General features: G+C 42.7%; 1 protein-coding gene across 8 annotated transcripts in view; it reads left to right on the forward strand.

Annotated features, from left to right (window-relative positions):
- Window positions 1-12,982: 12,982 nt before the first annotated feature.
- ARHGAP12 (Rho GTPase activating protein 12) overlaps window positions 12,983-26,476 on the forward strand; it is a 110,204-nt gene continuing 96,710 nt past the window's right edge. For all 8 annotated transcript variants that reach the window (XM_060006340.1, XM_060006341.1, XM_060006342.1 and 5 more), the window contains exon 1: window positions 12,983-13,130. The gene's annotated coding sequence lies outside the window, so the exon portion shown is untranslated. The remainder of the gene's footprint in view (window positions 13,131-26,476) is intronic.

Here is a 26,476-nt window from a genome sequence, read left to right on the forward strand (position 1 = left end):
TATTAGCGTCAAATTATAGAAGGAAACAATCTGCACCATTTCTTTTTTTTGTTTCCAGAATCACATAGTAAAGGAAAGCTGACAGAGTGGAGAGGTTGTTGATATTTATGTAGAATTAATCACATTCAGGGCCCATTTGCATTTTTGTTGCATTTTTCCTAACAGAAGTTACAAATTCAGAAAGGGTACTTTAAGAAAAAGGAGGAGGAAAAAAAAAAAAAAAGGAGGAGGAAAGGAACTTGCAGGAACGGCTGATGCAACCTGTGAGCCAGTTCTCTGTCTGGCTGATACGTCTTTGTTGGTCTTTCAAAATCTGTGCAGCTAGTATATCTACTTGGTTTCGATTTTAGGTGGCATCACAAAAATCCAAGCCAACACTACACAGTCTCACGCAAATATATCCGTGATGTGCTATCATCCAAAATCATGGTACACGGTGGGATAGGGAAGATGGGAGGGAGACACAAGAAGGAGGGGATACGGGGCTATATGTATAAGTATAGCTGATTCACTTTGCCATACAGCAGAAACTAACACAACATTGCAAAGCAATTATACTCCAAAAAAGATGTTAAAAAAAAAAAATCATGGTACAATTCTACTCCTTGACAGGCCTTATGTGGAGGGACTTTCCCCCTCCCACTGAATATCTGTCATTTTCTCCTCCTCCGGGTTCTTTGTTTCTAAGTACTGGATAGGGCTCTGATAAAGGCCATGCTGTTCTTTTTTGAAGACTAAATAGTACCATCTTTTATCATTGTTTTTACCATTTTCCTTTTTTTCTTTTTGAAAAATAAAAATATGGTCACAATTAAAATTTAAAAAGAAGTTCTAGCTTTGAGGGAGATGAGAATTTTAGAGTTCAAAGTAAACTGGAAAGAATCAAAACAAGGCTGTGTTTTAGGGCACATTCATACAAAACTTCTAAGGAAACTGTTAGGGACATTTCTTTTTGTTTTGGTTAATAGATCAATTATCTATCTATTTAATATAGGTTAGGATAGTATAGAAATCAAAAAGAAAAAAGTAATAGTTATGAGAGATGAGATCCAGGGAATTCAGTTTTTCTTTCAGACAATATATTTTAAAGGGGACTATATGATGAAAAATGTTAAGCTTTTATCTTTTTTTTTTTTCTTTTTTGGTCGTGCCACACAGCATGTGGGATCTTAGTTCCCCAGCCAGGGATCAAACCCACGCCCACTGCATTGGAAGCCCGGAGTCTTAACCACTGGACTGCCAGGGAAGTCCCAAGCTTTTATCTTTTTTTAAAAAATGCTTTTATCATTATAAAAAGTCCTAAGTGATCCATATGAAATGATTGAAAATACAGAAAAGTAAAAAGAAGAGTTACTAATCTGAAGACAACTCCTATTAACATTAGTGATTTCTTTTGTTGTTTTCTAGAAACAATTTTTTTTCATCTTTAAGAAAAAGCTATTTGTTTTCATGGTTTTTATGACCTAATTTCTCACATTACATGATAACATATGTATTTTCCTATGTGATTAGAAACAATTTTAATTGCTTCACAATATTTTGGTCAGGGCAAGTCATACCTAATTAACCTATCATTGGACATTTATTTAGTATCTCCTTCTTGGTTTAGCAAACAGCCCTATGATGAACGCATTGCTATAGACAAAATGGTTTCCATATTTGGACTTTCTTAGAATGGATTCCCAAGAGTGAAGTTACTAGTTCAAAAATCATAAAATATTTTAATGCTTTAATTTTGATTTGCATCACTGCCAATTTTCTTTTTAACAGAGTTAAATCTGTTTCCACTGCTCCTAGCCATGGGCCAGAAAGCGTCTTTCACACTGATGCCAGTGTGAGTATTATCATAAACAACAAACAACCAAATGCTTCGCTAAATGCTCTCTCATTAGTGTTTTAATTTGCATATCTTTGATTACTAGTGAGATGGAATCTTTTCCCACTGTTTGTCAAACAGCTGAATTTCCTCTTTTGTGAACTGTTTACTTATATCCTTTGTCTGTTCATATCTTGGAGGTCTTTGTTATCCCTACTTACAAAGAAGACTTACAAGCACTGCCCAGAGAAAGGCCTTCTGTCTGCAACACTGTGAATTCCTCCCCTTCTAAGTCATTTCAGACTCAGCATCTGAACAGTGAGTGAAGGGGAAACTGGGAAGAGTAGGAAAGATAAATGATACATTTTCTTTGCTATACCAGGGAAATGAAAGTTCGTGTTACCGTGATACAAAGGCTCTTTTCCTTCACTAAACCCAGTTCTCATTTTAATACTGCATTCTACACATGTTCAAATATCACGGTATATATATTATAATAACACCAGGAACATGTCTCAGCGTGAGTCACTGTGAAGCCATGGTGGTTCCACAGTGTCACCATTCCAAGTAGATCTTTAAATGACTTAGATGTTATTTCATTTAATTTAACTTGGAGTAGCATCCTTTATTTTGTAACCACTTCCTGAAAGCCTGGCATTTCCTTGTATTTTTCTTCCCTGGATGCAACTAGAGCAAGTACAAGACAGGGATTTAAATACAGACTCCTTGGCTTTGCAGTGATGGGCCAGGAGCTGAACTATTTATTCTCACCTTGACCTGGTGACTACTGAGAGCCAGGCTCAAAAAATATGCCTCTGGGCTTCCCTGATGGCTCAGTGGTTAAGAATCCGCCTGCCAATGCAGGGGACATGGGTTTGAGTCCTGGTCCGGGAAGATCCCACATGCCACGGAGCAACTAAGCCTGTGTGCCACAACTACTAAGCCTGCGCTCTAGAGCCTGTGAGCCACAACTACTGAGCCCACATGCCACAACTACTGAAGCCCGTGTGCCTACAGCCCGTGCTCCACAACAAGAGAAGCCACCGCAGTAAGTCCGCGTACCGCAATGAAGAGTAGCCCCCGCTCGCCGCAGCTAGAGAAAGCCCGCGTGCAGCAACGAAGACCCAAAGCGGCCACACATAAATAAATAAATTTATTAAAAAAAAAAAAAGAAAAGCCTCCGATCGGCAATGACAGCGCTTTAAGACCAGTAAAAGGGACTCAAGTGTTGATAATGACTCTGAACTCCCCAAATTTCCCCATCTGGGAAATGGGGATAATAATAGTTCCTCTTCTTATCCAAGGGGTATTTTAAAGATTACATTATACAAGAAAAATATTTTGAGGTTGAAAGGAAGAGTAAATGGTATTATATTGTAATGTTATTTTAAAACTTAGGTCAAGACCCCAAAATGATTTTCTTTGTCAAATACCTTGAGGTCATAAAGAGAATCAAGGAATATTGGGGATGAATCGGATCTTAGAATCATCCCAGCCAACTCTCTCAGTTGACTGAGGAAGAAACTGAGGCTGTGAGAGGAATTATCCAAGATGACACTTGTATAAAATGACACTGCTATTTAATAACAGAGCTGGAATGTTAATCTAGGAGTCCTAAATTCCCTCAAGAAATCTTTCTACTGCCTTCCCCTCCCCCAGTGTGTAGAAAGTTACTAAGCGTCAAGTAAAGAATTCAATTTGATTTCCTTATCATCTTTGATAGACACTGTTTCCAGCTCCCTTTTTATTTCTACCAGAGCTAAGTTTTTGTTCATAGTAAAAATAATTACTTCACACAGGCTAAACTATGGATATAAAGATTTCTGATAACAGAATGTGAATTTATGTAAATGTAAAACATTATATGTCTAACTTTAAGAAACAAGCATCAAAGAGCAGAGTTTAATCAAACTGAAGCTTCTTTTGAGACTCCCACTGGCAAGGCACTAGCCTTCCCTATCAGCCTGTGCGGGACTGCAAACACCCAGGAGAACGAAGGTCACCGAAATGAAGTGGAACCAGTTTGGCAGAGGGTAATGCAATCTATTGCCACCAGGTTGACTAGGACAAGAAGGAATAAATTTGTTAGCTACTCCGGAAGAGGGCTCTGGGATCTTTGTGATTTAAGAAAATACCTCCTTCTTTTCAGCTCATTGTTTAAGGAGACGTGTGTGGACTCTCTACAGGAATGATGCGGATTGCCATAAGGAAACTGAGTGTCAGTACATCGGAGAATCTTCATCAAAGACTGGGTGAACAGGCAGCAAGCCGGTTTATTTGTGTGACGCTATGGGACATTGTATTAGCAGATCCACTCAGATGGTCAAGAGTTCAGACACGTGGTGCCAATGGAGCCACGTGCTCAGATGGGGAGCCGAGACCATCTGTCAAATCAAGTTTTTTTCTTTTTCTCTCCCAATTTCTTTAACTATTAAAGAACTTTAAAATTTTATTTTATTATTTTTTTAAATTGAAGTACAGGTGATTTACAATGTTGGGTTAATTTCTGCTGTACAGCAAAGTGATTCATTTATACATATATATACATTCTTTTTAATATTCTTATCCATTATGGTCTTTAAAAAATTTTTATTGAAGTGTAGTTGGTTTACAGTGTTGTGTTAATTTCTGCCGTACAGCCAAGTGATTCAGTTATATATATATATATATATTCTTTTCCATTATGGTTTATCCCAGAAGATTGGATACAGTTCCCTGTGCTCTACAGTAGGACCTTGTTGTTTATGCATTCTAAATGTAATAGTTTGCACCTACTAACCCCAAACTCCCAGTCCATCCCTCTCCTTCCCCCCCTCCCCCTTGGCAACCACAAGTCTGTTCTCTATGTCTATGAGTCTGTTTCTGTTTTGTAGATAGGTTCTTTTGTGCCGTATTTTAGATTCCACATATAAGTGATGTCATATGGTATTTGTCTTTCTCTTTCTCACTTAACTTCACTTACTATGATAATCTCTAGGTCCATTCAACTATTAAGTAACTTGTGCTTTCTATCATATATGTTTTCTCCATCCTAAGTAAGATTTTATATATATATATATTGGTCTGCACAGGCTCTTCATTGTGGCGCGCGGGCTTCTCTCTAGTTGTGGCACGTGGGTTCAGTAGTTGTGGTGTGTGGGCTTAGTCACCCCGTGGCATGTGGGACGTTAGTTCCCCGACCAGGGCTCGAACCCGCATCCCCTGCATTGGAAGGTGGATTCTTAACCACTGGACCACCGGGGAAGTCCAATATATATTTAGATATACAAAATTCTCTCCTCTCTTGGTCTGTGCAGGCATACACACACGTGCAATAGTATGAATGTGTCAATCAAACTGAAAAAAATGGTGAGAAAGTCCTACGTGGCAAGAACTTTTCTGGTGATTTTTCAAAGGAACCATATTATTTGCCTATTTTTATTGCTTTTGTTAAAATAAATCTTTTGAATTTTGCACAACATGGATCCACTAGATGGTTCACTCTGATCTCACAGACTTTGCAGACTACTATGCAAAGCGTGGCGACTTTACCACGACTCTGGATTTGAATTTGGTAGTCCTGACCATTTTAGATTCTGTGATGTTATACCAGGAAATGAAGACAAAAAATACCTCATTTTAGCCATTAGTCTCAATCTTGTCTCTTGCTTTCAAACAAAACTGGTAAGGCAGCAAAAAGAGCTGTTTTACTCTCTTATTGACCTTGCACCCAAAAGATGAAAATGAAGAATATGTTGTAAATATGTTAAAAAAAGAAAAAGAAAAAGAAAAAAAGGAATTCCCTGGAGGTCCAGCAGTTAGGACTCGGCGCTTTCACTGCTGAGGCCCGGGTTCAATCCCTGGTCGGGGAACTAAGATCCTGCAAGATAGGAGGCACAGCCAAAAACAAACAAACAACTACAGAAAACACAACTGCAGCGTGTCATTAAAAAAATATATATGTTTGCCTAAAAGACAAAAAGAAAAGTAAAATCTGCTCGTTGGCACAATGTGAGAACTTGCTTCAGAATCAATGAAAATCCACTTTACAGGAATATGTAATGAAGCCAACACCCTGCTCTTGTGTAAAGTGTCACAGATAACACAGTGGCTGCATTTTATGTGTCATATAAGGGTGCCTGGACAACGCTGAGTGAGGGCTTTGGTATTTTCCTGACTCACAAGGACAGGAGTGTGCCACCCGCTGATCATCCTCCTTGCTCCCTGGGGCGCCTGGGTGCTCCGAGACACTAATGGAAGATTAAATTCCGGTTACCATGACAGCTACCTAAATGCTGTCATGAAAATATCAACAGATGTAGTGCAGTGTTCCCTGGAAGCTGAATTTTTTTCCCCATTCAAAACCTCAATAATTCAATCATTGCAAGTGCTTCAATAACTAGGCCGAGTTGATCTAAAGAATTGGTAATGTCCTGTTTCTTAACTAGCTGTATTCGGATACAACTCATCTCTTTACTTAAAGTGTATTCCTTCTAGCGAATGGTGATTGACATATGATGGTGCTTGTTGTGTTTTTGGAAATTAAAATGAGTAGTATCTGAGTAGAAATAAAAATGAAAAGTGTAATCAATTTTCTTAAAGTTATAGAAACTGAAATTTGAGAGAACAAATCTGAATACTTAGCGCATCAGCGAGCACCTTGTGGGAATGGGTTTTACCTGTGCCAGAGCTGATGACGTAAATTGTTACATGTAAGGACCTGATGGTGGAGATGTGCTTTTGGGGTTTTTTTTTGTCTTGTGTTTCTAACATTTATTTATTTATTTGGATGCATCGGGTGTTTGTTGCGGCTGTGGGCTTCTCTCTAGTTGTGGTGCGCAGGCTTAGTTGCTCCACAGCATGTGGGATCTTAGTTCCCCGACCAGGGCTCGAACCCGTGTCCCCTGCATTGGAAGGCGGATTCTTAACCACCGGACCACCAGGGAAGTCCTGAGACTGTGTTTTCTGTAGGAAGAAGTTCTGTCCATCTCCTTCCTCCATTCCGATAATTAGAGCCATTCCTGAGAGCAGAGAAGCAGCTGTAGAGCTTCCTAGCGAACCTGTATTTTTATTAAAAAAACCTCCCTTTGGGGAGGTTTACAATATCTTTTAGGAGGATTGCTGTCAAGCTTCAACTACTCAGGAGCACTTAGAGTCCTCCAAATAAACATCATAAAACATCAGTGACCTCGAGCGTTCTCGAAAAGCCTTTACTAAATGTTTTCCAAACAGCTTGAGCACTAGTTGTTTTTTTTATTCCCCTGCTTTTTATATAGTGTTTTCTCCTTTCATTTCACTCGCCCTCAGGATGTTGGTTATTATTATTTTCGCTTAAGTATTCTTTGGAATCCTAATTTCAACGGCACAACGTATTACCAAAGGCCTGTTATATTTGTTTTTGTCTTGTTTTTTTTGGCTGTCCCACATGGCTTGAGGGATCCCAGTTCCCCAACCAGGAACCGAACCCGGGAGTGAAAGCCCAGAATCCTAACCACTAGGCCACCAGGGAACTCCCAGGCCTGTAATATTTCTAAACTGTTGCTGGTGAGGAAAACAACCAAATGTATCAGCCAGAGTCTCAGGAAAAGGTCCAGCTAAATGAATTTAATGGAAGCAGATTCAACGATGGAACTATTCCCAGAGATGGGGGCAGGGATAAGGGAACTGATAAGCGGGTGGTGAGGCCTGCAGACATCAGTACAGCCAGGAGCCCTTCCTGGGCCTGGGTCGCTCGGTGGAGGAGGAAAGACCAGTGTTCCAGAGCCTGGAGAGAGCAGGAACCATGACAGAAAGGCTTCCTAAGGGAACTGCATTTGTGGAGGTGAGCAGCTCCCTGTCCACCAGAACCTTCGAGGCAGGGAGTAGAGAGGAATGAATACCCTGACCTTTCTCTCTTTCCACCCTCTATCCTGTGTCAGTGCCTTCCAGCCGAGAGCCACGGGGGCAAGGGAGCCTGGTTGTGATGCAATTCCAAGGAATTAGCCTCCAGGACATAAAGCAGGACAGAGAAGGGTGGAGAATGCATCTGGGAATGGTGGTTGGGATGGAGAATAACCAGCCTGTTGAACTCAGAATTTTGGATCAAGTAAAAGTTTTGTGCATGAACTCTGTTCCACCTCAGCGCCAACTCACCATTTTTTTTTTCTTATTTTTTGGTTCTCAGCTATTTGGGTAGTCTATATTGCCAAGATATCTGATTTGTAGTTGATCTGACTTATAGTTTTGTAGTCATGTCATCACATTTGGATTGATGCTGGGAAACAAAACGGTTATACTTTATGTAGCAATAAAGATGACAATGTGCATTTTAATATTCTAATATTTTTAATATAATTCTGACAGCACAAAAACATTTTTTTTTCTTGATATTTCTTTTTTTAAAATTTTTATTTTTTATTGGAGTAAGTTGATTTAGAATGTTGTGTTAGGGCTTCCCTGGTGGCGCAGTGGTTAAGAATCCGCCTGCCAATGCAGGGGACACGGGTTCGAGCCCTGGTCCGGGAAGATCCCACATGCCGCGGAGCAACTAAGCCCGTGTGCCACAACTACTGAGCCCGCGTGCTGCAACTACTGAAACCCGCGTGCCTAGAGCCCGTGCTCTGCAACAACAGAAGCCGCCGCAATGAGAAGCCCGCACACCGCAACGAAGAGTAGCCCCCCGCTCGCCGCAACTAGAGAAAGCCCGCTCGCAGCAACGAAGACCCAACACAGCCAAAAATAAATTAAAAAAAAAAAGAATGTTGTGTTAGTTTCAAGTGTACAGCAAAGTGATTCAGTTATACATATACCTATATCGATTCTTTTTCAGATTCTTTTCCCATATAGGTTATTCCAGAGTATTGAGTAGAGTTCCCTGTGCTATACAGTAGGTCCTCAAACAAGTATCATACAAGATTATAAGGGTGAATTGGAAGTACAAAGGCTGCAAGCAATGTAAATGTCACAGGCTCAACTAAAAGTGGCCAAGGCGCCTGCTATTGTGGGGCTGGAGGGCACATCCTGGATCTTCAGGAAAATACGATTATGATGGCCAGCTCCATGTGCACATATGTTTTGAAAATCCCACAAAATCAAGTATGTATTTGAGCTTAGGGCTGCTCAGTTTTATTTGAAAATGAAAGAGAGGTTATTCTTTCCAGCTCCCAGAATTTCCCTAGTGGGATTACCTCCAACTGCCTGCAGGCTGGATTCAGCACCCTGGATTAATTGCCTTCTTCCCTATCTCACTTCCTCACTCCCAATACTGGTGCTTCCATCACCTCCCAAATAATCTTGCACTTTAATCTCTGCCTCAAGGTCAGCTTCTGGAGGAACCCAAATTAAGAAAGAGGTATACTTTCATCTCCTGTGTAAATCTGTCAAGGTGTGTCTTTCACGACTTTATAACAAATTACTCTTTTACTAAGAATTGAAAAAACTCTACAGAACTTGTTTTATCCTTTGCTGACCACCTACCAAATGTCAGATGGCACCAAAAGGGCTAGGTGTTTTACCTCATTCAATCCTCCCAGCTGCCCTGGGAGGATTTTAGTAAAGTGATTTGTTTGCATGTTTTATCTACTGTACCAAATTACATAAATTTACATAAAGTATTATCTGCAAATTTACTTATCACCAGTTACTTGCTAGAACCACCAGTACAATGTTGACTGGAAGTGGTGAAAGCAGATATCCTTCCCTCGTTCCCAAAGTTAGGGAAGTAGTTTTATTTTTAAATCAAGAAATATTGGGATTTCCCTGGTGGCGCAGTGGTTAAGAATCCGCCTGCCAATTCAGGGGACACGGGTTCGAGCCCTGGTCCGGGAAGATCCCACATGCCGCGGAGCAACTAAGCCCGTGTGCCACAACTACTGAGCCTGCGTTCTAGAGCCCGTGCGCCACAACTACTGAGCCCGTGCGCCACAACTACTGAAGCCCACGAGCCACAACTACTGAGCCTGCGTGCCACAATTACTGAATCCCGCGCACCTAGAGCCCGTGCTCCGCAACAAGAGAAGCCACTGCGATGAGAAGCCTGTGCACCACAACGAAAAGCAGCCCCCGCTCGCCGCAACTAGAGAAAGCCCGTGCACAGCAGCGAAGACCCCTTGCAGCCAAAAAAAAAAAAAAATTATTTCCACCTTAGCTATGTTTCACATTGAAACATTGCACTACTGTCTAGCTGTGGCAAATATTAAAGGTTGTTCATGCATTTAAAGTGGTTTAAATAATGAATTTTTTTTTAAGTTTCCATGGAGTTAAACTTCCTTTTTCTAACTTTCTTTTTTCATCTCTGTGACCTGTGGGAACAGGAGGCAGGTGACATTACAAAGTAGGTGAGTGAACAGATACAGACAGAAACACGTGCCTTCGGTGTTTTTTCTCAACCTTAATTAGGAGATGAACAAATGGTCCATACAATTCTAATTTTATTGTTTAAGACAGAGGGTCCAAGTCGTTAAAACTTAAGGCCCCACTTTAAGAAAAATAAAGCACTCTTGAAAATGTACCTATATTTGATACGATGTATACTAAGCCTCAAACTGAATGTAGTGACTGGATCTTAAATTATTAGAGTAAAGAACAGATATTTGAACTTAACGAAAATAACTCAATTTTTAAAAAAGTTTACCTGGTATGTGTAATAATTTACCTGATATTCTTATTCTCACCAGGTAAACTTTGATAAAATAGATGAAGCCTGAATGTTTTAATAACAAAGATACCGGAAAATTTTTAAATTAAACATTTTAATTTGTTTGAATAGGTAAATCCTTCTCACAGTTTGATTATCAAAAAGTTTAAATATGAACACAGTGAAAAGTCCTACCTATGCCTTCCATCCACAGATTTCTCATACCTCGTTACTTTGTCTCAGTTTAATGCATATACAAGCCAATACATTATTCTGTTCCATTTTTCTGCTTTTTTCATTGAACAAAAAAATCTTGGAGAGCTTAATATTAAAACATGTTAACAGCTACATAGTGTTCAAATGGATGGATATATCATAATTCAGCTAGTGTCTTGTTGATGGATATATTTATCATTTGCTACTCTCAGGGAAGGATAAGAAATACCTTATCATTTCTCATGTGTGTAACTACATCTGTGGGCTAGATCCCTAGAAGTGAAGCTGGAGGTTCAGAGTAGGCGTGCATTTGTAAGTTTGATAGATGCTGCCAAATTCCTGTTTCTCTATATTTTAGCCAAAGCAGTGATGCCAGCTATAATTTTATGCTTTTTTTCATTTCATTCAGAAATGCACAGTGAAAAGTGGGTCACCTATTAAAGAATAAGGAAGAAAGCAAGGCAAGTTTATTTGGCAATTTACAGAGTATATTTTCACTCAAAAATACATTCAACAGAAATTTATTGTGCATCTACCGCATGCCAAGTGCTTTTAGGCTTTTGGACACACGTATCTAAACAAATCGAACTCAAATCTCTGCCTTTGTGGAGCTTACATCTTGGAACTCTAGGCTACTTCTTAAGAAGCGAGTTAAATGTCAATATCCTGAAAATGATCCGTTGCGATCCTGAGCCCTGGCGCCAGACATACGCTACCAGTGTGATTTAAAAACTAACTAGAGGCAATGCTGCATATGATTTCATAGCTTTCCATCAGGTCCTTTTAAACAACACACTTGGGCGAGAGCTCTTTTTATCTGACTCCATCTGCTGTCGGTAGTGATCAGCATGCTGTGGGCATTGTGGTAGCATCTGAGATTAGGTTGTGAAATAGGAAGCGGGGTTACGGGCAGATCAGCAAGGATGAGCAAACTGTTTAGTTCTATCTCTAGCTGGAACCAAGGGTGCCCAACTCAGGCTTGGGGCGTAGGGAAGATAGGGTTATCAGCACATTCCCATCAGGGCACAGTTTCCTTATTGCTGTCTGTTCCTGTTTTGGTTCTACAAAGAGATCACAAGGGATTTTATGGAAAACAGTGTCAGAATCATACAGCAGCAATACTGTGTCTGCTGAACAAGGGCATGGAAAAGATGACTTGTTAGAAACTGAGGGAGACTGAAAAGACCGTTGATGCCAAGGAAAGGGGGTATCGAGTGTATTGGCAGAGATAGTATGGTTTCAGGCTTATGTATCTTTTCTTTCTAAAAGGAGAATATCGTTCAACTTTAGACCCCCATTAGATCCAGATCCAACGGCATCTTCAAGCATGAGGTGAAGAATAGAAAGGAACCAGTTCCAGAGAGTGTCTCTTGAATCACAGCCTGGCCTTTTTTCTTGTATTATTAAAATTTCATCCCGGCCATAATAGATACGATCAACAACTGGTTACCAATGAATGGTTTCTGCAGTCCTAATACACATCAGTTAGTTTTCTCAGTCGGTGAATCTTAGAGTTTAGAAGGAGCCTTCGGACTTGTCAACATGCTCCTCTGACAGCTGAAGCGAGACGGGTGAAGTGACAATGGCAGAAGCCAGGTCTCTCTCGATTCTCAGGCCAGCACAACTCCCGCCCCCGGATCCCCACGGGAAACCTTTTCACGCCTCTGACTTCCGGAGTCTGTGCTGCCATCCTGCAAGCGCTGCAAGCTGGGGTGACTTCGGGCAATGACACCGTGGCCCCCCGGGGCCTGCACACTGCAGGCCAGTGGACGGCGGGGCGCGGGGTGAGCGGTCAGGCCGCCCTGGCCGCCCGCCCGCGGAGTGTGCGCGCTGGCCCCGCACTCTGCCCGGGTGGTCCCGGCGAAGGACAGCTTCGCAAGGACCGGGTCAGGGATCAGGGCCTCCAGAGTTGCGTTCCGTCCCGCTGAGGTCGCGCGAGGACTCTTCCCGAGCCTCCCCGCGGGATTTCCGGGCGCGGGAACGGCTGACCGACGCCGGCGGCGCTCCCAGCGTGCCGAGGAACGGGACAGGCCCTCCTTCCCTGGGTCCCACTTCCGCCACGCAGCGCTCGGGCCGTCTCCCGTGGGCCCGTCCCACGTTTTCCCCACGAGCGCTTCCTCAGCGTCTCCCACTACGCCTGTACAAGGCGTCACCGCCCCCCTCCGCCGGCAGCTCCGCGCGCCGGCCGCGCCCCTCCCTCGGCCTCCCCTCCCCCTCCCGGCTCCGTGCCGCCGGTTCCCCCCGCGCCCGCCGGGCCGTCACGTGGCCGCGCCCCGCCCCCGTCACGTGGCCACGCCCCGCCCCGCCCCCGCGCCGGCGCGCTCCGACGTGCCCTGGAACTCTGTCTCACCGGGAGGGCAGCCTGCGGGGACGCGCCGGCCGCGGCCGCCGCCGAGTGAGCGCCCTTCGGGCTCGCCTGGGCGCCCCGCCGCCGCCGCCGCCGTCGCCGCCGCCGCCGAGCTGGGCCAGGAGGGAGCCGCCCCCCGCGGGGCCGCCGGGCCCTCGGTGAGGGGGGGGCGGGCCGCGGGCGGGCAGGTCGGGGCGGCGCTGCACAAAGGCGCCCGGGGCCGGGGCTGCGGGGCTGGGGGAGGCGTGTGCGGGCGCGCGGCGGCGCTGGGGTGCGAGAGGTGCGGTCGTGGGCGCGGCCGGCGGAGTCGGGGCGCGGGGCCGGCGCGGGGCCGGGGGCCGCTGCCGGTCGGTCGGCCGACTGGGGCGACGGGGTTTAAATGGCTGGAAGTTGCGGCTCCTCTGCCCCCCGGGTGTCCTGACTTCCTGTGAGAGGGCAGTGCCCGCCGCCCCGCCCCGCCCCCAGGAAAGAGGGTGTTGGGGTGGGTGTGTGTGTGTGTGTGTGTGTGTGTGCGCGCTTGTGCGTGTGTAAAAGGCCGGCGGTGCCGCCCTCCTTCCTGGCCTCCCGCCACCGCCGTGCCCGCTTCGCCAGCGCTGCCGGGGCTGCAACCTCCCTCCCCCAGGGCCTCCCCTCGAGGGCTATTGACCTCAGCACTGGGCACGCGGGGCCTTGCAGCCCTCAGAGGTGCCCCGCCCCTGCTCGATGGGCTCTTGCTCCTTTCCAGCCCTTCTGCGAGGAATCTCCTCCGGGTCCTTGAGTTTAAAGAATGCTGTGCACTGTCCTCGGGGGTGGTGGGTTGTCTTATAAGCATGACTCTCTTTGACGTGTTGCGGCTGAAGGTACCGAAGACCCTTTGAGACGAAAAGGCCACAGGGTCATCAGCCCTGAGAAGGGCACGGCCTCCTGGCGTTCTCGAGGCGTGTGGTGTTTTCTTTCTGACTGCAGCCGCAGTTTTCAATGCACTTGCGAAGGCGAAAACAAAAATGTTCAGAGCGTGGCTTTATGAAAGTTCTGATGTCTTTCCAAGTAGAGTGTGTGTGGTGGGTAGAGCCAGTTAACACTCGTGCTGCCTTATGGTTAATCATGACGCGATGAGGTAGACTTTATTGAGCAGTTACGTACATGCTCCTAAGGGGAGGTGACGTAGAGAGGAACGAGCTTTGAATGAGGAGTCGCTCGGGTTCAGATTCCGCCCCCCGCGTCTGAAGGCGAGACCTTCAAAGACTCTTGAATGTTACAGTGAAAGGTGGTTAAAACAAGTGTCCAGTTCCTAGCCCCGCCTCTTTCCCACTTAAACACTGGGAAACGGAGGCCTGGAGGTGTATGTTGGTCCATATCCAGTGTTCTTTCCTGATCCGCAGGAGGGTGCGTTACAGGATGGGGCATCTTTGTCTGTCTTTTGGTCCCAGTAGACAGTCTGGCTGCTGGCTCCAGTATTTTCTCTTTATCTCTGTTTTAAAAATGCCTTGCAAATGTTTCACAGCAGGGATTTGGGAGCCCAGAGTAGTGAGCCGGGCTCTGAAGACTTGACCCTGAGTGGGGCACCCCGAAGAGCCAGAGAAGCTGGGCATGTAGGTGTGACCCGTGGTTGCAGGTAGTAGCTCTGCTGCTCTGGGGGGGCTCTCTGGGAAAAATGAGTTAAATACAGACTAATGTACCAGATTACGTGCGCATGCCGCAGTACTGGCTGCTAGGTTTCTATTTATACTTGATGAACGACAGACGTTGGAGAAGATTGCTAACTCATTGATTCTTTTTAAAAAATTAATTTATTTTTGGCTGCGTTGGGTCTTCATTGCTGCGCGCGGGCTTTCTCTAGTTGCGGCGAGCGGGGGCTACTCTTCGTTGCGGTGCGTGGGCTTCTCGTTACAGTGGCTTCTCTTGTTGCGGAGCACGGGCTCTAGGCACGCGGGTTTCAGTAGTTGCGGCACGCAGGCTCAGCAGTTGTGGCTCGCGGGCTCTGGAGTGCAGGCTCAGTAGTTGTGGCGCACGGGCTTAGTTGCTCTGCGGCATGTGGGATCTTCCCGGACCAGGGCTCGAACCCGTGTCCCCTGCATTGGCAAGCGTATTCTTAACCCCTGCACCACCAGGGAAGTCCTTCATTGACTCTTAATATGATGCCCTCTGTAGAATAGTTGTCCATATATAGTCAATATTTTACATACCTTTAGATTTTTCAAATTACTGCACTAGTTGTGAGGCACAAGTGAAAATATGTAAATACTGCAGAAAAACAGCGTGTTATTTGTAGTCAGTCATCTGGCTTTTCTTTCATTAATTAGAAAGTATCTGCTGAGTGGTTTTTTTAATAAGTTGACAGAAAATGGGTTTTACGAATGTAAGTTCTTTAAGTAATGCAGTTGACATTTCTGAGCACAAAAGGGTAATAAACAGTTTAAATTAATTCAAACAGTGAATGTGGTGATGTGTAAAATTACTAAGTGGTAGTACTGGTTTTTGCTTATCTGAGAAAATTGGTACTAGGAAAAAGCAGCTAAAGGTAAACCTGCCTAAAATGGGCAGAACAGTTTTATAATAGTGGGAGAGAAAAGTGAAATTAAACGTTTATCTTATCTTATATTTAACAATTTTAGTCGTAATTGCAAATACGCACTGCTTTGTAGAATGAATCAGATGTGAAAAGGCAGGATGGTACCACATAGCATCATTGTGCTTCAAATCATGCTTTTCAAATCATTCTCTTTTGAGGAACCCACTGGGCCACTGTCTCTGTGTTTTCTTTCCTTCAGCTGTTAACTGTTCTAATCGTGCCACACCCTCATCTGTGGATGGCTTTGCAGTGATTCAGCCATTTTCTTATTATATTGACTTAGTATTTTGCAGTTTCATTTTGCAGTTGAGCAGCTTTTCATTTGAACTGAACTGCCAGACACTGATGTCTGTGAGCACCCTTCCCCTGTTGATAAGCTGTTCCTTCTCAGATTTCTTTGTGCATGGGAATCACCTGAACTTCTAACAAGCCCCCGATGATACCGATGCTGCCGGGACTTCAGACTGCTCCTGTCCAATAGAAATGTAATGCCAGTCACCTGTGTAATTCTCAGGTTTTTAGTACTCACATGATAGGTAAAGTTAAAAAGAAACCATGAAATAAATTTTATCATCATTTTTGTCTACATGGCATCTTTAAAACCCCATATGTATTTGACACTTCCACACGTCTCAGTTTAGATTAGCCGTACTTCACATGCTCAGGAACCACGTTTGCCTGCTGTGTTGAGCAGCATGGTTCTGGAGTCTAGAATCCAGATCAGTACTGTTCTCAGTGTGTGTTCACATTGGCCCTATCAGCAGCCCTTGGGAACGTGTTAGAAATGGACATTTTAGGGCCCCCACAAACCTACTCTCCTTAGAATATCTGGAGTCTCAGTAACTTGCAGCATATGACTATGAAATGTATATGTGATGTTTTGGATGGGATCCCAGAACAGAAGAAGTTCATTGGGGAAAGACTAAGGAATATGGACATTATTAGGTATCAGTATTTGTTCACTGAATATGACGAATGTACCATACTAAGGTAAGATGTTTGTAGTAGGGGAAACTGTGGACAGTGTATATGGGAACTCTACTATCTTTGCAGTAATTCTGTAAATCTAAAGCTCATCTAAAAGAATGTTTTTTTGTTTTTTTTTTTAAAAGAAGCTCTCCAGGTGATGCCGTCTTTCACTAAAAGTGAGAAGCAGTGATCTAGATCACTAATGTGACCTGTGCTATAGCAGCTTGGGTGGGCAGGATGGAGGCTACTGTTAGGTCTCATAGGGTAATAATGGTATTTTTTGGGGGGGGGGGCACGCCTCATGGCTTCGGGGATCCTAGTTCCCTGATCAGGGATCGAACCTAGGCCCCCTGCAGTGGAAGCTCAGAGTCCTAACCACCGGACCTCCAGGGAATTCCCAATAATAGTATTTTTGTAATAAGAGCTAAAACTTATAAAACACTTAGCATGTGCTAGGGATTATGCCAAGTCCTTTACACATATTTACTCATTTAACTCTCCCAATATGTGATATGTACCATTAGTTAGCTCCTTTTCACAAATGGAAAAAATACTGAGGCTCAGAGAGGTTAGGTGACTTGTCTTAGGTAGCAAGAGGCAGAAACAGGGACGTTTGAGGAGGGACTAATTTAAGAGCAATCAGTTCATTTGTGAGTGTTTTCCTTCTCTACAAGTTTTGCTGCTTTGAATAAGCACTGATTGATGTGCGTGTTCTGTATCATGCCTCGTAGTTTACAAAGTACTTTTTTGTCTTTCCATTTTCACAAGGATCTTTTGAGGTTTGTGGTGTTTCTTTTGTATTACAGATAGTTGAGGTGCTGAGGGCCTGAGAGCTAATACATGGCAAATCCTGATTTAAATTTCAGCCCTCCCACCCTGAGTTCTCTGTTCCTTTACCACAGGAGAATTCAGAATACATTTACCAGTTAGAGTGATACCTTTAAAGTTAGTTGAAAATTACCTGTATTTTGCTGTATATTACTGGTTTGTTTCAAAAAAAAAATCAGTTTTGAGTTAAAATATACATACAATAAAATAAAACACTCAACGATAAAATGGGGTGAACTGCAGATACATACAAAGACATGAATGAATCTCAGAAGCATTGTTTTAGGTGAAACAAGCCAGACATGAAAGGCTACATACTACATGTATATATGCTTTTGTCTCCATTTGGCTTCCTTGAGTAAACTGTGATTAATGTGAAGCTTTTTATCACGCTTTATAATTTACTAAGTACTTTTTCATGTTTTCTCTACCCATTTTCACAGGGATCTTCTGAAGTTTGTATTGTTTCCTGTTTTACAGACGTAATTACAGTTAGTTTAGGCATTCACCAGTTGATAGGCCTCTGGGTCATTTCCAGTTTCTGGCTGTTATGAATAAAGCTGTTATGGATGTTCATGTAAGGCCTTTTCAGGGATTTATGGTTTCATTTTTCTTGGGTAAATACCTAGAAGAGGAATTGCGAGATCGTATGTTAAGCTTTATAAGAAACTGCCCCAATGCTTTCCAGAGTAGCTGTACCACTCTGCATTACCACCAGCAGTGAATGAGAATTCCTGTTGCTGGTATCCTTACCCTACAAAATATCCTTTATATGTATGTAAAGCCATTCTAAATATATATAAAGTTGCTCTGGGGCATGTGGGATCTTCCCCGACCAGGGCTCGAACTCGTGTCCCCTGCATAAAGCCATTGCATTATAAGGGTTTTGTCTTAACAGCTTTATTGAGGTATAATTGCTGTAAAATAAACTGGACATATTTTAAGTGTGTAGTTTGATGAGTTTGGACATATGAATCATCACCGTTATCAGGATAGCAAGCATATCCTTCACCCACCTCCCCATTTCCTTGAGCCCAAAGGTAATTTGTTGCCCTTGTTCCCTGGTAACTATTGATCTGCTTTCTGGCACTATGTATTACTTTGCATTTTCTAGGATTTTATGTAGATGGAATCGTACAGTATGCACTCTTTCTTGTCTGGATTTTTTTCACTCAGCAAATTTTTTTTTTTTAACATCCTTATTGGAGTATAATTGCTTTACAATGGTGTGTTAGCTTATAACAAAGTGAATCAGCTATACATATATCCCCATATCTCCTCCCTCTTGCGTCTCCCTTCCACCCTGCCTATCGCACCCCTCTAGGTGGTCACAGAGCACTGAGCTGATCTCCCTGTGCTATGCGGCTGCCTCCCACTAGCTATCTACCTTACGTTTGGTAGTGTATATATGTCCATGCCTCTCTCTCACTTCGTCCCAGCTCACCCTTCCCCCTCCCCATGTCAAGTCCATCTTCTACATCTGCGTCTCTATTCCTGTCCTGCCCCTAGGTTCTTCATAACCATTTTTTTTAAAATTCCATATAGATGTGTTAGCATACGGTATTTGTTTTTCTCTTTCTGACTTACTTCCACTCAGCAAAATTATTTTGAGATTCATCCAGTTTGTTGTGTGTATCAGTAGTTTGTTCCTTTTATTGCTGAGTGGTATTCTATTGTGTGGATATTACACAATTAGTTTATCCGGTCGCCTGTTGGTGGACATTGGGTTGTTTCCAATTAGGGACTATTACAGATAAAGCCACTGTGAACATTCACATACAGGTCTTTGTGTGGGCATGTGTCTTCATTTTCTTTGGTGACTACCTAGGAGTAGAATCCCTGGGTCATATGGTAGATGTATATTTCAAGCTTTTAAGACTCTCTCCAACTTTTCCCAAAGTGGTTGTACCATTTTACATCCCCACCAGCAGTATTTGAGAGTTCTGGTTGCTCCACATTCTCAGAAATACTGGTATCGTCAGTCTTTTAATTTTAGTCATTCTAGTAGACGTGTGATGTTATTTCTTTGTGTTTTTAATTTGCATTTCCCTAACGACTAAAGATGTTGAGCATCTTTTCATGGGCTTATTTACCATCTATAGATCTTCCTTGGATATGAACGCTTGTCTGTTCCTATCTTTTGCCCTTTTTTAATTGGGTCATATTTCTTCTTAATGGCTTGTACAGTTATTATATATTCTAGATATGAGTTCTTTGTTGGAGATAAGTTTGTGTCTGAGACATTTGTGTCTATTTTCATGAGGGATATTGGTCTGTAGTTTTTCTTTTTTATAACGTCTTTGTCTGGTTTTGGTATGAGGAGAATGCTGACTTCATAGAATGAGTTGGGATGTTTTTCCTCTGTTTCGATTTTCTTTAAGAGGTTTGTGTAGAATTGGTATTACCTTCCTTACATTTTGTAAAATTCACCAGTGGAACCATCTTGGCCAGGAGTTTTCTTTGTGGGAAGATTTTTAAAGACGGATTCAATTTATTTAATAAATATAGGACTATTTAGGTTATCTGTTTCTTCTTAAGCTTTGGTAATTTGCCAAAGGAGTTTATCTGGTTCATTGAGTTGTTGAAGTTATCAGCATAAAGCTGTTCATAATATTCTCTTAACTTCCTTTCAGTGTCTTTAGGATATGTGGTTATATCTCCTGTCTCATTCCCGATACTGGTAATTTGTGTTTCTTCTCTTCAGTTCCTGATCAGTTTGGTGAGAGGATTGTCAGTGTTACTGATCCTCTTGAAGAACTACCTTCTGGTTTCATTGATTCCCTCTAACATTTTTCTATCTTTTACAGCTTTCTGCTCTGACCTTTATCATGTCCTTTCTTCTGCTTGCTTTGGGTTTAATTTGCTCTTTATCTAGTTTCTTAGAGTGCAAGTTTACATCACTGATTTGAGACCTTTTTCTTTTCTAGTTATGGGCATTTAGTATATAAATTTTCTCTAAGCACTACTATAGCTGCATCCCACAAATTTTGAGCTGTCTCCTTTTCGTTTTCATCCGGTTCAAATTTCCTGTTTGATTTCTTCTTTGACCTCTGAGGTATTTAGAAGTATGTTGTTTAAATTCTAACAGCAAATTTGTGGGTTTTAATATATCTTTTTATTAATTTATAATGTAATTCAATTGTCAGAGAACATTCTTCATATTATTTCAGTCTTTTTAGATTTATTGAGATTTGTTTCATGGTCCAGAATATAATCAACAAAAAATGTATGCTTAGGGACTTCCCTGGTGGTCCAGTGGTTAAGACTCCATGCTCCCAATGCAGGGGGCACGGGTTTGATCCCTGGTCCGGGAATTGAAGATCCCACATGCCACACAGCGTGGCCAAAAATAAAGGAAAAAAAAAAGAGAGAGAAAGAAAATGTATGTTTATAAGAAACTGAACTGCCTGCCTATACCATTTAGCGTTCCCACTAGCACTGAATGTGTGTCCAGTTGTTGGTATCCTGGTCAGCACTTGACATTGTCTTTGTTTTTTAAAAATAACTTTATTATAGTTGGTGGATAGTGATATCTTGTTTTGGTTTTAGTTTGCATTATAGGATATTTAATGGTTTGTAAAATAATTTAAATGGAATAAAGATGAATAATCATGGAATTTTGTGGGGTTTTTTTTTTCCCCAGTAGAGGACAGAAACCTCTAGGGGATTGGTAGCAGTAGTAGTTCATCATTGTCTGTGTGCTACAGAAGTGCTACTTTTCAGTTTTCTAAAAGGTTGAATGTTTATTTGCCTTATAGTATTTACTTTGAAAGAGAATCTGTAAAAGCTATGTGAGGATTTTAGTGATTTTTATGGTTTTGGAATAGACAGGTATAAGGTGATTTAAACTGCATTCTCCATTTTACATTTCTACCAGCAATGCATAAGAATTCCAGTTTCTCCACATTCTCACCAACACTTGTTATTTCTGTTGTTATTTTTACAGTAGCCACCCTAATGGGTATGGAGTGGTGTATCACTGTGTTTTTTTGTTTTGTTTTTATACATTTATTTTATTTTTGGCTGCTTTGGGTCTTCGTTGCTGTGTGTGGGCTTTCTCTAGTTGCGGCGAGCGGGGGCTACTCTTCGTTGCGGTGCGTGGGCTTCTCATTGCAGTGGCTTCTCTTGTTGTGGAGCACGGGCTCTAGGTGTGCAGGCTTCAGTAGTGGCACATGGGCTCAGTAGTTGTGGCTCGCGGGCTCTAGAGCACAGGCTCAGTAGTTGTGGTGCATGGACTTAGTTGCTCCGAGGCATGTGGGATCTTCCTGGACCAGGGCTGGAGCCTGTGTCCCCTGCATTGGCATGCGGATACTTTATTTATTTATTTATTTATTTATGGCTGTGTTGGGTCTTCTTTGTGGTGCATGGGCTTCTCATTGCAGTGGCTTCTCTTGTTGTGGAGCACAGGCTCTAGGCGCGCGGGCTCAGTAGTCGTGGCACGCGGGCTCAGTAGTTGTGGCTCGTGGGCTCTAGAGCACAGGCTCAGTGGTTGTGGCACACGGGCTTAGTTGCTCCGCAGCATGTGGGATCTTCCCCGGACTAGGGCTCGAACCCGTGTCCCCTGCATTGGCAGGTGGATTCTTAACCCCTGGGCCACCAGTGAAGTCCCTGGCAGGCGGATTCTTAACCATTGCGCCACCAAGGAAGGCCCTATCATTGTGGTTTTGATTTGCATTTGATTTGCTTATTGGCCATTTGTGTATCTTCCTTGGAAAAACGTCTATTCAAGTCCTTTGCCTACCTGACTGTCCTTATCACAATTTAATTTGAAGTAGATTGGCATAATTTAAGCATTATAATGAGTACTTATTTCTTTTTTTAAGTAAGTTGCTGATGTCTGACTAGAACTTTGCAGTGACCAGACCATAATGATCACTGGACTTGTAGCTGTATTTGTCTTTGTTTTGTGGACTGTATCTTTTTTTAAAGCATGGGATTAGGTAAACATTTGAAAGTGGTTGAATGTAAATAGTCATCTCCGAGATTAAGACGGTAGCATGTATAGTTTCAGAGGAATATCTGAATGGGTTGGGCTGGTGGTTAATGCTTGGGTAGCCAGTGGAGTTGTGAAGTGAATGGAGTTTTTCTTCTAAAGTGAATTGTTAGAGGATTGGAAATCCTATTAAACTGCTTAAAGACCAAGATTATGATTTTCTCCTTAATACATAACAACTTGTATAATGATGTGGACTGAGACCCTGGGCATGGGGTTGTTACAACAGGTAGGGTGGGCGAGATGCCACAGAGGCAAGAGGAAAATTGTGTGAACTGTAAAAATCTTAATTTCTTTCTTCTGGGTTTTTTTTTTAACTGATTATTTTATTTTAGTTATTTATTTTTTTGGCCAGGCCACACGGCTTGCGGGATCTCAGTTCCCTGACCAGGGAGTGAACCCGGGCCACGGCAGTGAAAGCTGGCAATCCTAACCACTAGATCACCAGGGAACTCCCTTAGCTGATTATTTTAGGAAGTTCTTAGTGAGAAATTAAAATATGGGACTCAGGTGATGAGGATATAGGAGGAAGAATCCATTGACTAGAGTGCATGTAGCAGGAAGTAAAGAGCTGAAGAATGTAGAGGCTAAGTGAAGATCGTAGAAGGCTGGTTTTAGAGGTTGATGTGGAGCTATTGTTGGTATAGGTGGCTTTTGATGACACAGCATATGAAGGAAAGGGAGGTTTAACCTATTGGTTCAAGAAAAAGTTCTTTTTGTTCCTTAGACTTTTTACTGATTATGTGTTTTTTACCTTTAGGCTATCTTCTTGGTATCCTGCATCATCACATAGCACAGGGAGATCAGCTCGGTGCTTTATGACCGCCTGGAGGGGTGGGATAGGGAGGGTGGGAGGGAGGGAGACCGCAAGAGGGAAGAGATATGGGAACATATGTATATGTATAACTGATTCACTTTGTTATGAAGCAGAAACTAACACACCATTGTAAAGCAATCATACTCCAATAAAGATGTAAAAAAAAAAAAAAAGGTCTTAGTGTGTGCAAGTGAATCCGAGGGGTTTAAAAGCCAGTTTAATAGTTTTTGGTCTGAAGGGCTTGATCAGGGCTGTTTTCCTAAAGTACTGAATTTGTGAAATTTTTTGGATACAGTACTCTCCTCACTTTCTACCCTATATCAGTTGGGTCAGTAGTTAGATTTCCATGTATAAGAAGAGATCATTTTAGAATGATTTTGAAGCTGTAACAACCAGTGATAATGGAGAACTCCTAATACCTCTTAAATACTTGTAATTTGTATTTTGATGAGAAAAGCAGTGTGTAAAAGTAAAGAACAAAAGAAATGTAATTTTGTTTAACTTATTTAAAGGTGGGACAGCATAAATGTAAGATATGTTAATAGGAATATCAAATATGCATGATACCACTTTTGTTTTTTTTTTTTTTTTTTTTGCGGTACGCGGGCCTCTCACTGTTGTGGCCTCTCTCGTTGCGGAGCACAGGCTCCGGACGCGCAGGCTCAGCAGCCATGGCTCACGGGCCCAGCCGCTCCACGGCCTGTGGGATCTTCCCAGACCGGGGCACAAACCCGTGTCCCCTGCATCGGCAGGCGGACTCTCAACCACTGCGCCACCAGGGAAGCCCACATGATACCACTTTTAATTTGAGTTACTGTTTAAGAAGACAGTGTCTAATGATAGGAAGCATTTAAATCAAGTACGTAAAAACCAGGTGGGGAGAATGTGTCACTACAGGCTCCAGGCTCACCTTGTATATTTCCTGCCCCAGCCCTTGAATCAGTCATTTCTCCAAAGAGCCTCGGTTCCTTTATTTGGAGAATGGTATTAGAAACCAAATCTGGGTGCTAGGTGTGCTTGTTGCTGCCAAGGTGTCATTTTTACTGACAGCAAGGATCTGTGTATGGTGTACTAAGCAGTGTATAGACATATACCTGTAATACTTCTTTATGTAATCATCTGTGTCTGTGGTAAGCTCAAAGTGAGTTCATATTTCTGTCTCCAAGTCTAATGTGTTACCCCAGGACCATTCTAGCCTTCTCCCTTGCATGTCTATAAATTCGTATTCCAACATTGGGAAACTTGGTGCCCACATCTGCATTCTGTGTACTTAATTATTCAAGTCCAGTGTGTGTACATGTATAGCAGTATCAGAATTTTTAATTCATACCCCATGGGGAATGTTTTTTATGTGTTAGAACACGGTGCTTATGTGCAGTTCCTTTATCTGTGTTCTTATAAACCTCACTTATTTCCAGAATGAGTGAGGTTAACCTCTCCCTCCATCCCCTCTCCATTCAGTGAGGTCGTTCCATGTATGTGTAATACCGTTAGACTATCTTGTCACATCTGCTTTCCATCCTGGGATTCCCCCGACCTCCTAAATGATTGTTTAGAATTTGCAAACATTGAACTTCATGCTTGTGTTGTAAAGATTAATGGGTTTTGACAAGGGCATAATGTCATGTGTCCACCACTACGGTATCATACAGAATAGTTCATTGACCTAAAAGAATCCCCTGTGCTTCATCTATGGAATCCCCCCCCCCTTCGTCCTAACACCAGCAATCACTGTCTCTATGGTTGTGACTTTGCCAGAATGTCATATAATACAATCATTCCGTATGTGGCTTTTTCAGGCTATGTTTTTTTCTTTCACTTAGCAAAATATATCTAAGATTCATTTCTGTCTTTTCGTAGCTCGATAGCTCTTTTCTTTTTATCACTGAATAGTATTGTAAGTCTGGCTGTCTCGCAGTTTATCCTTTCTCCTACTGAAGGACATCTTGGTTGCTTCCAGTTTTGTGCAGTTATAAAGCTTCTCTGAACATTTTCATGCAGGACTTTTTGTGGAAATAAGATTTCAACTCATTTGGGTAAATACCTAGGGATGTGATTGCTAGATTGTATGGTTAAGACAACATTTAGCTTTGTATCAATAGAAACTGTTAAACTGTCTTCCAAAGTGGCTGAACCATTTTGCATCCCCATCAGCAGTGAATGAAAGTTCCTGTTGCTGTATACTCTCATCAGCATTTGGTGGTGTCAGTTTTTTTGGATTTTAGACGTTCTAATAGTTGTACAGTGGTATCTCGTTTTAATTTGCAATTCCCTAATGACAATGTTGAGCATTTTTTCATGTGCTCATTTGTCACCTGCATATATTCTTTCATGATGTCTCTTTTCAGATCATTTTCGATTAAAGAATTTGGTTCTGGGGCTTCCCTGGTGGCGCAGTGGTTGAGAGTCCGCCTGCCGATGCAGGGGACACGGGTTCGTGCCCCGGTCCGGGAAGATCCCACATGCCGCGGAGCGGCTGGGCCCGTGAGCCATGGCCGCTGAGCCTGCGCGTCCGGAGCCTGTACTCCGCCACAGGCGGAGTGGGAGAGGCCACAACAGTGAGAGGCCCGCGTACCGCAAAAAACCAAAAAAAAAAAAAAAAAAGAATTTGGTTCTTTTGCGTTTTAAGAGTTCTTTGTGTATTTTGGATAAAAGTCTTTCATCAGATATGTATTTTACAAATATTTTCTTCTTGTCTGTGGTTTGTGTTTTCATTCTCCCAGCATTATCTTTCACAGAGCAGAAGTTTTTAATTTTAATAAAGTCCTATTTAATTTTTTCTTTCATGGATTATGCATTTAGTGGTATATCTAGAGACTAATTGTCAAACCCAAGGTTATATTTCTTCCTTTTTAAATTGGAATATTTTCTTCACTCTTGTAACAATCCAAGAAAAATTTCTTACGTCCACCTCATTTCTTTCTTTTTTTAAAAAATTAATTAATTAATTAATTAATTTTTGGCTATGTTGGGTCTTCGTTGCCACACGTGGGCTTTCTCTAGTTGGGGCGAGCGGGGGCTAGTCTTTGTTGCGGTGCGCGGGCTTCTCATTGCAGTGGCTTCTCTTGTTGCAAAGCATGGGCTCTAGAGCGCAGGTCAGTAGTTGTGGCACGTGGGTTCAGTAGTTGTGGCACGTGGGCTCAGTAGTTGTGGCTCACGGACTCTAGAGCACAGGCTCAGTAGTCGTGGCTCACGGGCTTAGTTGCTCTGTGGCATGTGGCATCTTCCTGGACCAGGGATCAAACCTGTGTCCCCTGCATTAGCAGGCAGATTCTTAACCACTGTGCCACCAGGGAAGCCCGCAAATATCATTTTTATTAAAATCTGCTTGCTCTCCCAAGTACTT

Source organism: Delphinus delphis, chromosome 2 (genome assembly GCF_949987515.2).
Source record: "Delphinus delphis chromosome 2, mDelDel1.2, whole genome shotgun sequence".
Taxonomy (NCBI): domain Eukaryota; kingdom Metazoa; phylum Chordata; class Mammalia; order Artiodactyla; family Delphinidae; genus Delphinus; species Delphinus delphis.